This window comes from Notamacropus eugenii, chromosome 3, assembly GCF_028372415.1.
Source record: "Notamacropus eugenii isolate mMacEug1 chromosome 3, mMacEug1.pri_v2, whole genome shotgun sequence".
NCBI classification, from domain to species: Eukaryota; Metazoa; Chordata; class Mammalia; order Diprotodontia; family Macropodidae; genus Notamacropus; species Notamacropus eugenii.
In genome coordinates, this window is record NC_092874.1 from 373,124,052 (window position 1) to 373,133,958 (window position 9,907).

Consider the following 9,907-nt stretch of genomic DNA (forward strand, 5'->3'; position numbering starts at 1 on the left):
AATCAAGTTTACATTCTTATATGAGAAAATGACATTTGTAACTCCTAAGAACTTTATCATTATTAGGGAAGTTAGAAGAAACCTTTGAAATTTACTCTCACCGGGGGCTGCCTCAGAGATAGAACAACGTACATTTTTATTTGGTTATAAATAATTTGGCTGCATATATATTTATATACATATATGCATATATACACATTAGAAACCTATTTTACCCTCCATGGAAATAGAAGACAAAGGGGATGGGGGGTGGCTCATGGGAAGGCAAATGAAGGGAAGCAGTGGACAAAAGCAAAATAAACTTCTGTGGAGTGATAGTTAAAAAAAAAAGAGAGAGAAAAGGCTAAATTAAGGGAGGGAATAGGATAAAGGGAAATAGTTATAATCATAACTGTGAATGTGAATGGGCAGAACACACCCACAAAATGAAAGCAGATAGGATAACAGATTAAAAAAACAGAATCTAACTATATTATATTTACAATAAACACACTTGTAACAGAGAGAAAAGCACAGAGTAAAAATAACTGCCTGGAGGAGAAGTCAAAAAAGGGTAGTGGAGGGGTAGCAAGCATGATCTTAGACAAAGCAAAAGAAAAAATAGATCTAATTAAGAGATAAGCTGCTAAAATAGATTACCTTAAAGGTATCATAGACAATGAAAAAATATCAATATGAAACATATGCACCAATGTCATCACATCCAAATTTTTAAAGGAAAAGTTAAATGAATCACACTAGGATATAGATAATAAAACTATACTAGTGGGGGCCTCAACTGTCCTCTTTCAGAACTAGGTAAATCAAACAAAAAAAAAAAGAAAAACAATTGAAGAGATGAATAGAATTTTAGAAAAGTTAGATATAATAGACCTATGTAAAAAATAGAATAGAACTAACAAATAGTTCACCTTTTTTTTTCTTTTAAGCTACACATGGTCCTTTCACAAAAATTGACCATGTATCAGGGCATAAAGCCTGAAAAACCAAATGTGGAAAAGCAGAAATATTAAATGCATCAGTTTCAGATCAAAATGCAATAAAAACTGCATTCAGTAAAAGAATTTATTTCATTGTATGAGAAAAGCATAAAGGAAGAAATAGTAACAGAAGGAATCTGAGTGTTATGAGATGAGAAAGTGGGGAAAAGAAGGAGCTTATGGCCAATAGTCTTAAACCTTTTTATTCCTCCTAAAGTTTCCCATGGCTCCCCATGCCCCAACTCTCTCAGCTAAGAACTTTGTTTCATATTCTACAGAAAAAATTGAGACCATTGGTCATGAGCTCCCTCTTTTCCCCAATTTCTCATCTCGTAACACTCAGATTCCTTCTGCTACTATTTCCTCCTTCATGCTTTTTCTCATATGTTGAAGTAAATTTATACCTTACCAATGCAACCCCTCTACTTATTCAAGTGATACCATTCCATTTAATCTCTCCAAGAGATTGTTTGTCTGCCATCCCCGTTCTTTCACTTATTTTAAATCTTTCATTTTCTACTAGCTCATTCCCTACTACCTACAAACATTCATGTCTCCACAATTCTGAAGAAGCGATGTTTTGATTCTTTATCCTTATTAATTTTCATCCTATATTTCTGCTCCCCTTTGTGGCTAAACTCATTGAAAAAGATGTTCTATAATAGATGTCTCCACTTTCTCTTCTCCTACTCTCTTCTTCGCCCCTTTCAACCTGGCTTCTGATCTTATCATGCCACTGAATTCCTCTCTCCAAAGTTACTAATGATCTCTTACTTGGCAAATCCAATGACCTTCTCTCAACCCTCATTGTCTTTGACCTCTCTGCAACTTTTGACATTGTTGATCTCTCTCTCTTCTCCTTCTTGATATTCTCTTCTCACTAGATTTTCAGAATGCAATTTTCTTCTGGTTCTCCTCCTACCTATCTGATCCCTTTTCCCCCCTCTTTCTTTTGCTGTATCTCTAAGTGTAGCTTTCCCTTAAGGCCCCTTCCCCAAACCCTCTGCTGATCTCTGATATTACATCTTCAACAGTGTTTCTGATGTCTCATGGCTTTCAAGTAGTCCAATAATTATTAAATTATATCTCCTGGATCTGTTTTCCACGTCAGTTGTTTTTCCAATGTGATATTTCACATTGTGGGCTATTTTGTCATCATTTTGGTTTTGCTTTATAATTTCTTGATTTTTCATAAAGTCATTGGCTTCCATCTCCTCCATTTTACTTTTTAAGGAATTATTGTCCTTGGTGAAATTTTGGATTACCTTTTCCATCTAGCCAGTTCTGCTTTTTGGGCATTCTTCTCCTCACCAGCATATTGAATCTCTTTTGCCATTTGAGTTAGTCTATTTTTTTAAAGTGTTATTTTCTTCAACATTTTTGGGATCTCCTTTAGCAAACAGTTGACTTGTTTTTTCATGATTTTCTTGCATCACTCTCATTTCTTTTCCCAATTTTTTCTCTACTTCGCTTACTTGATTTTCAAAATTATTTTTGAGCTCTTCCATGGCGTGAGACCAATTCATATTTTTCTTGGAGGGTTTGGATGAAGGAGCTTTGACTTTGTTTTCTTCTGTTTGCATGCTTTGGTTTTCCTTGTCACTGAAGTAATATTCCATAGTCTGATTCTTTTTCTATTTTTTTTTTCTCATTTCCCCAGGCATTTATTTGACTTTTGAGCTCTTTGCCAAGGGAGAGGTCTGCTTCCAGTGAGAGTGGGGGGTATATTGTCAGCTGCTTGATTCCTCCCCCCCCCACAGTCTGTGGGCCTGGAATTCTAGGAACAGTTGCTGTCTCTGCCCCTGTATGCTGTGGCTGCCTTTGGTTCCTCCACCCCCTCCCCCCTCTGCTGCCCTGTGGCTGAGACCGGACCACTCCACTCTGCTACACTGGTCCAATAAGCTTTTCCCACTGACCTAATTTGTCCTCAGGGTTGTGGAATCCTGAAGTCCGGAAACTGCCAAAGGTACAAGAGATTCAGTCTCCCCAAGACCTGCTCAGGTCCTGTCTGTATCAGCATCGCTCATGCTGGACTGCACTCTGCTTCTAGCATGGCATGATAGATACTTCCCAGCTACCTTCCATATTGTCTTGGGCTGGAGATTTGCTTCATTCTGTCATTCTGTGGGTTCTGCAGCTCCAGAATTTTATTATAGCTATATTTTAGAGATATTTGGCTAGGCTTGGCAGGAGGTCTCTAGAAAGTCCATATTGTTACTCTGCCATTTTGACTATGTCCCCTTCATTGAGATTTCTAACTAATCTCTCTGAGGTCACTTAATTGAGCAAATGCCTAATCATTTAATCATGATACAAATGAAGAAATTCAAGTACAGTTGTAAATTGACAAGAAAATTATTGGTAGGATATTTATTACATTTTTTCTTTGTAAAGCAGAGTTAATACATTTTGTCATTTTTCACAGTTCTTCCAAAATATTTCCAATTCACATTTGAATGTTCAGTCATTTTTACTTTGATTAAACAGTGTTTAATATCAAAAGTCAACTGCCTTTAAAAACAATGTGGAAGAGAAGATAAAGAGATAATTAAGAAGTGCTGAATCACTATCTCTGTTATAGTGCCTGTGTGACCATATGCAAATGTCTTAGTGCTCTACATCGCAGATGTCAAACACTCACTGTTGAGTCCAGAACTGAATGATAATGTAATTGAGAAAAAGTTAACAAAAAACCCAATAAAACATAGGTAACATTATGTCTTCAATGCAAATCAATATGTGACCATCAAGGATACTTATATACAGATTAATGGCTCCCAGTTTCTATTTGTGTTTGAAACCACTACTCTATACAACTTTTCAAGACTATAAGTTTCAGAGAAGTTATTGACTTACATTGGTAGAGGAAATTCTTCAGCAGGATCTTCCAGTACCAATGAAATCATACATGTGGTCCCATCCATTACTTTTGCCATATTGTCTCATTCTACTTCATGAAGATATATCTTCTTGAAGAGGCTGGTTAAGCAAATGGAAAAACAAATCTAGACAATGGAACTCAATTGTGTTAGACTTAAATTTCAGCTCTTTTTTCAAGTTACCTTTGGAATATAAATGCCACCATCCTTCATGGTTATGAGTGAGTCTTGTGTGTTTGATATATATTGTTCCTTATGTGCTACCAAGTTTTTATTACCAGATGTAATCATTGCTGTTTGTTTACCTGTGTAGAGAATGTATTTTCTTTTTGGCTTCTTTCAATTTAAGAAACTATTAAAATGGGCATCTTGTTTTAAATCAATTACCGTTTGGTGTTGACAAGTGATTACAGTTTGAGTACACATAGTGAACATTTGGAAAATCCTTAAACCTTCATACTTTGCATGTTACTGCAGGTGTTGTTTTCTTAGTAAGTAAATGAGGAGAAAAAAGATGTCATTCTCCTGCATTCCCCATCTGTGGATAAGTATCCTCTGTGGGAAAGATTTCTCCTTACAGAGCTGAATGTCCCAAGCAATTGTTTGGATATCATCATCACACCTTTCCCACCCTCACCCCCACCCTGAAACATCTATCTGGAATTTTTAAACATATGGAAGTAAATCCTATCCTATTTTAACACTTTCTCCACATTAAAAAATGCAGTTCTGAGAAATGGAAGCAAGAGCAAAAATGTTACAAAGCATCAAATGTTTCAGTACCCAGGAAACATTCACTAAGCACTTAATAGATTAAGTCAAGTCAAAAAATACTAAGTGCCTACTATGTGCCAGACATTTCTAATTCCAAGAGAAATAAAGAAAGTAAAAAACAACATACATTCTCATAGGGGAGACAACATGAAAACAAATACGTACAAACAAGATAAATGAAGGGTAAATTGGAGATAATCTCAGAGAGAAGACATAGTAATTAAAGAGGACTGGGGATAATTTCTTGAAGAAGACGGGACTTTAGATGAAACTTGAAGTAAGCCAGGAAAACCAGAAAGCAGAGAGGTAGAGGGAGGGAGTTTTTGGCATGGGAGACTGCTGCTGAAAATGTCCAGAATCAGGAGATGGAGTGTCTTATGTGAGGAATGGTAAGGAAGCCAGTGTTACTAGATAACAGACTATGTGAAAGGGAGTTAGATAGAAGAAGACTGGAGTGATAGAAAGGGTCCAAGTCAAGAAGAGATTTGAAAATCACACAGAGGATTTTATATTTGATTTGTGAGATAAAAGGGAGTAAAGAAAGTTTATTGAATAAGAGAGTGGAATGATCAAACTTGTGCTTTAGGAAGATCAATTTGAAAACTGAGTGGAGTATGGAATAGATCTGGAAAGAGACTTGAGGCAGGAAGAGCAACCAGCACTCTACTGCAATTATTAAGTATGAAGTGATGAAATTGTGCACTAGGTAGAGTGGTGGTAGCATCAGCAAAAGAAGGAGGTGTGTATAAGAGATGTGCTAAAAGTGGAAGTGACAAGATTTGACAACTGACTGCATGAGGCAGAGGTGAGAATGACTGAGGAGTCAGAGATGACTCTTGCAGTTGTTGGTGATGCTCATTTTTCTCTTCTATATGTCATGGATTAGACTAGCTTCTTTTAACTCCTCTTCTAATTATAGATCTGTGATCTTAGGATAGAGAGACTGAACAAAAAAAATAGTCCTTTTTCTCATCCTACAAACAAGGCCAGGCTTATATTTCAGTGATACACAAGCAATAATATGATTAATAGCATAGGGTAAATAGCTTTGGAAATTCAAAGATTTAGAAATTATCTGGGGCTTCAAATTTTGGAAAGTTCTATGAAGTAGGTGGTAACTGAAGGGTGGTATATAATAGTTTTCGGGCATGGTGAGTTGTTATTGTTGTGAAATTCGTCCTTTGTTGCCAAAGAAGACCACACCATCAGAGAAAAGATGGCTCTGGAGAGCCATCTGAGTCCAGTGACCTGATATTCCTCAGGATGACTGGAGATGACCCAGGAAGCAGTGGGAGACCTTGTCCCCTTTAGGCCAAGGTCTATGCAGGTACTCACTTAAGATGAGGTAATGCCCATTCATTGAATAGGCCTGTTTAAGAAGTAGTCAGAGAATGACCCCTTTAATGGGGCAAAGAAGAGAAAGACAGACTGAGAGGGAAACAGCCACAGTTAGTATTGATAATCACTCTGAAGCCAGGCTGATCCAGAAGAGAGCCTTTAGGCAGGGGGCAGGGTGTCTGAGCTTCAGAGTGCAGTAACCTCAAGGTGAAGGCAAGGGAAGGGAAGGCAAGGGAAAGGAAGGGAAGGGAAGGGAAAGGAAGGGAAGGGAAGGGAAGGGAACGGAAGGGAAGGGAAGGGAACGGAAGGGAAAGAAATACCTTGAGAGTGTCTTTATACACCTTTGTCTGACCAACATGTTGATTTTTGCCTTGTGTGAGTTCTCCATGAAATAATCTTTTGGGAAAGCAAGCATTTGACACTGGAACAATGTGAATAGGCCAACAGAGTTGGATTCTCTGCAATAGAATTTGAATGCTTGGCAATTCAGTTCTGGAGAGGATCTCAATGTCTGGTATCTTATCTTGCCCAGATAATCATCAAGACCTTTGTAAGACCATTCAAGTGGAAGCAGTTCATTTTTTTTTTTTTGGAAGGAGCTGATAGACTGTCCAGTTCTTATAGACATACTGCCGGATAGTCAGTATGATGGCTCTGTAGAACTTCAGTTTGGTATACAGCCTGATATCTCTTCTCTCCTACACTTTATGTTGGAGCATCCCAAATGCTGAACTAGTTCTAGCAATACATGCAGCATCTTCATTTTCTGTAGCATAGTTGGAGTTGGAAAAGTCTTGAGGCAAAGAGATAGGTTAGGGAGCTATTGAAGTAGTCCATGTAAAAAGTGCCTGAGGTGGTGGTTCTGTGTAGTCAGAATTAGAGAAAAGCAGGTAGAAATTAATGACATGATATTGAACCATACATGTGAAAAGGGACCATTTACCTAAAATAGAAATGCAGGGCAAATAGCTTGAAAATACTTCAGACAACAAATATCCTTCAAATACCCATGGAACAGTCCAAGCCATTAATCAGCACTCAGGGATGAAAGGTTGTGAGTCCAGTCTCAATTATCTTTAAATCCTCTCCTTCCCCTCCTTTTTCTAGAGAAAAGGGAGATGGTAAATTAACAATTTTCTTTCAGTTGTGTGTCAGTATCTGAGTCATCATTTTCTTTTGCTTTCTGTACCAGTGAATTTTAAGGATTTTGAAATGTTTTCTTTTTTTGATCTATTTATCTATTTTTAGTTTTCAACATTCCTTTCCACAAAATTTTGAGTTCCAGATTTTCTCCCCATCACTCCCCTACTCCATCCCAAAATGCTGTGCATTCTGATTACTCCTTCCCTCAATCTACCTTCCCTTCACACTTTATCCCCATCTTCTCTTTTTTCTTGTAAGGCAAGATAAATTTTATACCCCATTACCTGTATTTCTTATTTCACAGTTACATGCAAAAACAATTCTCAACATTCATTTCTAAAACTTTGAGTTCCAACGTCTTTCCCTTCCTCCCTCCCCACCCATCCTTACTGAGAAGCCAAACAATTCAGTACAGGCTACATACGTGTAGTTTTGCTAAAGACTTCATAATAGTCATATTGTGAAAGACTACCTATATTTCCCTCCATCCTTTCTTGTCCCCCATTTCCACGCCTGTCCTGGGCTGTGCTCTGCTCTCTGCCTGTTTGAAGTGTTGTTTTCATATATGGTGGGGGAAATGCCTCAGGACTAGAGGAGTGTGATTTCAAAGAGATCAGCCTGTTATAAAGAAGTATATATGGCAAAAAGCAACAATGTGTTCACTATTGAATCCATATTTCAAAATCTAGTAGCATCAAGAAATAAAGGAAATGCCTCAATGCCTGCAAATTCAGGTAGAAGAAGCTTACTAACAAGGGACATACTTTGCTTTGGAGATTATTTATTTCTTTATCTTTCTTTCCTCCCCCTACTCTTGACTTTTGGCTTTTATCAAATAAGATAATACATAGAGAGCTTTGCAAACCTTATTCTGATATTATATGTAGTCATAATGATATTTTTCTTCCTTTCCATCCTTTTCCATTGGATTCTGATAGAAACAGTGCTTGGACAAATAAGTACTCTAACATATTTATTTGAAATTTTAATGTTTTGTTGCATATTGTAGAAGTGGATAAATCAGCATTTTTGTGGTTGAATTAAAGTATTCAAGCTTACCTTCTACAGGCTCACTAAAATCCTTGTTGGTAAAATAACAATAGAAGAAGGGACAAAGTGGATGTGAAAGAGAAAGAGTTTCAGCTTGATAATTCTAAGAAGCAGGTCATACTTTTTAAAATTTTTCTGGAAGCTAAATGCAGCACTGCAAAGTTTATGCCATATCCTTACATAATCTATATTGATTTATAATTCCTGACTCCTTAATCGTAACCATTTCATAATTTCTCTCCTCAGTGACCTTGTCTTGAAATGACCATCATAAACACCTTAATTTGTACAAAGAAGTCCTCATGAGTAAATCAATTGTCCCATACTTCTGTAAAGATAATCTCCAGGATTTTTTTTTTTTTTTGCAGACACACAAGGAGATCTAAGGACCTTAAACTTAAGCACTATGCAGAAAATAATTGGACTGATATCTTTACCAATTCATTGTTTGAGGAACAGATGGGAAGTATGGAATTCAGAAATATCATCTCTTCTGTTTTCGTACTTCAAAAAGTCTTTGAATGAACCATGGTAAATTTTACTTAGTAATGAAATACAAATATGAGCACGTTATGAAGTTTAATCCACTTGTAAGGGATGAAACCAAAGAGTGAATTTCTTTAGCCACCCAAGATGGTTCTGTCCAAAGTGAACTACTAAATGCCATATGGAGGCTTATTTCTCTGAGCATGTTTTTGATGTAAGAAAAGATGAACAAGCGAGTAATTTTAATCTAATTTGTTTTGGAAAACAAAAATCAAACCTTTTATTTTTCTTATTGTGTGTGTGTGTGTGTGTGTGTGTGTGTGTGTGTGTATTAAAAGAGGCTTGAGGAACTTTTGTGAAACAGAAATTTTTAAATGGTGAAAGCAATTTTCACAATAATAGTGATTCATAACTGAATTATTAATACAAAATAAAAATGTCACTTTTTTGTTGTAAAATGACCTTGCACAGAATCACATTGGAACTCTTTAATGAAAAATATAACCATAGATTTTGAGTATATATTTCAAAAGCAAAGCATTTTCTGAGATAGCCAAACTTTTCTCATCTCACCAAATGGTCCAACTGGCCAATTAAAGTAAGTTCAGTAGAGACTCAACAGTAGAACATTGCTAGCCATGAAACCTCCCCATAATGCACAACATTGGCATATTTTGAATTTGAAGAAAATCCAGTTCCCTCTGTTAAAGAAGCAAGTATTTCCTGCCCTCTCTTCCTTTTTTTTATAGTGTTGAGGAGGAAGAGAAGGTTCTTCTGAAAGCAGTGAAACACTTAAGAAATCACAGGAAGCTGGCCAACATTGCTGACAGAAGTGGAAGATCAAAAAACTTGGCTTGAAGCAATTCGATGCAGTAACACCAGATGGGCTTGAACATTCCTCTCCCAGACCAGATTTCATGAGTTAGAAATTGTTATCCTGGGAATTCAATTATAATATCTTAAATGACTCACCTCATAGAACTTAAACTTTCAAATTTCTATAACAAGAGCTTCATCACAGAGCATCTACAATGACTGACTTATTAATATAGAATTAATATAATGGAAAAAAATTCAAAAGCATAAATGAGAGGGAGATTAAGCTCTTTTTACCAAATTAAAGTAAATATTCAGTGACTATTCACTAAGTGATTTAGTTCTTTGAATGTGAGTGGGGTCAAGATTAAATCTATTTTTCTCTATCTCTAAAAATAGAAGGATTTCATTGAGGGTGAAATTTTGATATCCTAACATTCT

At 36.4% G+C, this 9,907-nt stretch overlaps 1 long non-coding RNA gene across 1 annotated transcript in view; it reads left to right on the forward strand.

The window, feature by feature from the left end:
* The window catches only part of LOC140531685 (uncharacterized), a 104,966-nt gene extending 95,858 nt beyond the window's left edge, over positions 1-9,108 (forward strand). The window contains exon 3 of the long non-coding RNA XR_011976401.1: positions 8,533-9,108. This is a non-coding gene — a long non-coding RNA (uncharacterized lncRNA). The remainder of the gene's footprint in view (positions 1-8,532) is intronic.
* Positions 9,109-9,907: the final 799 nt, after the last annotated feature.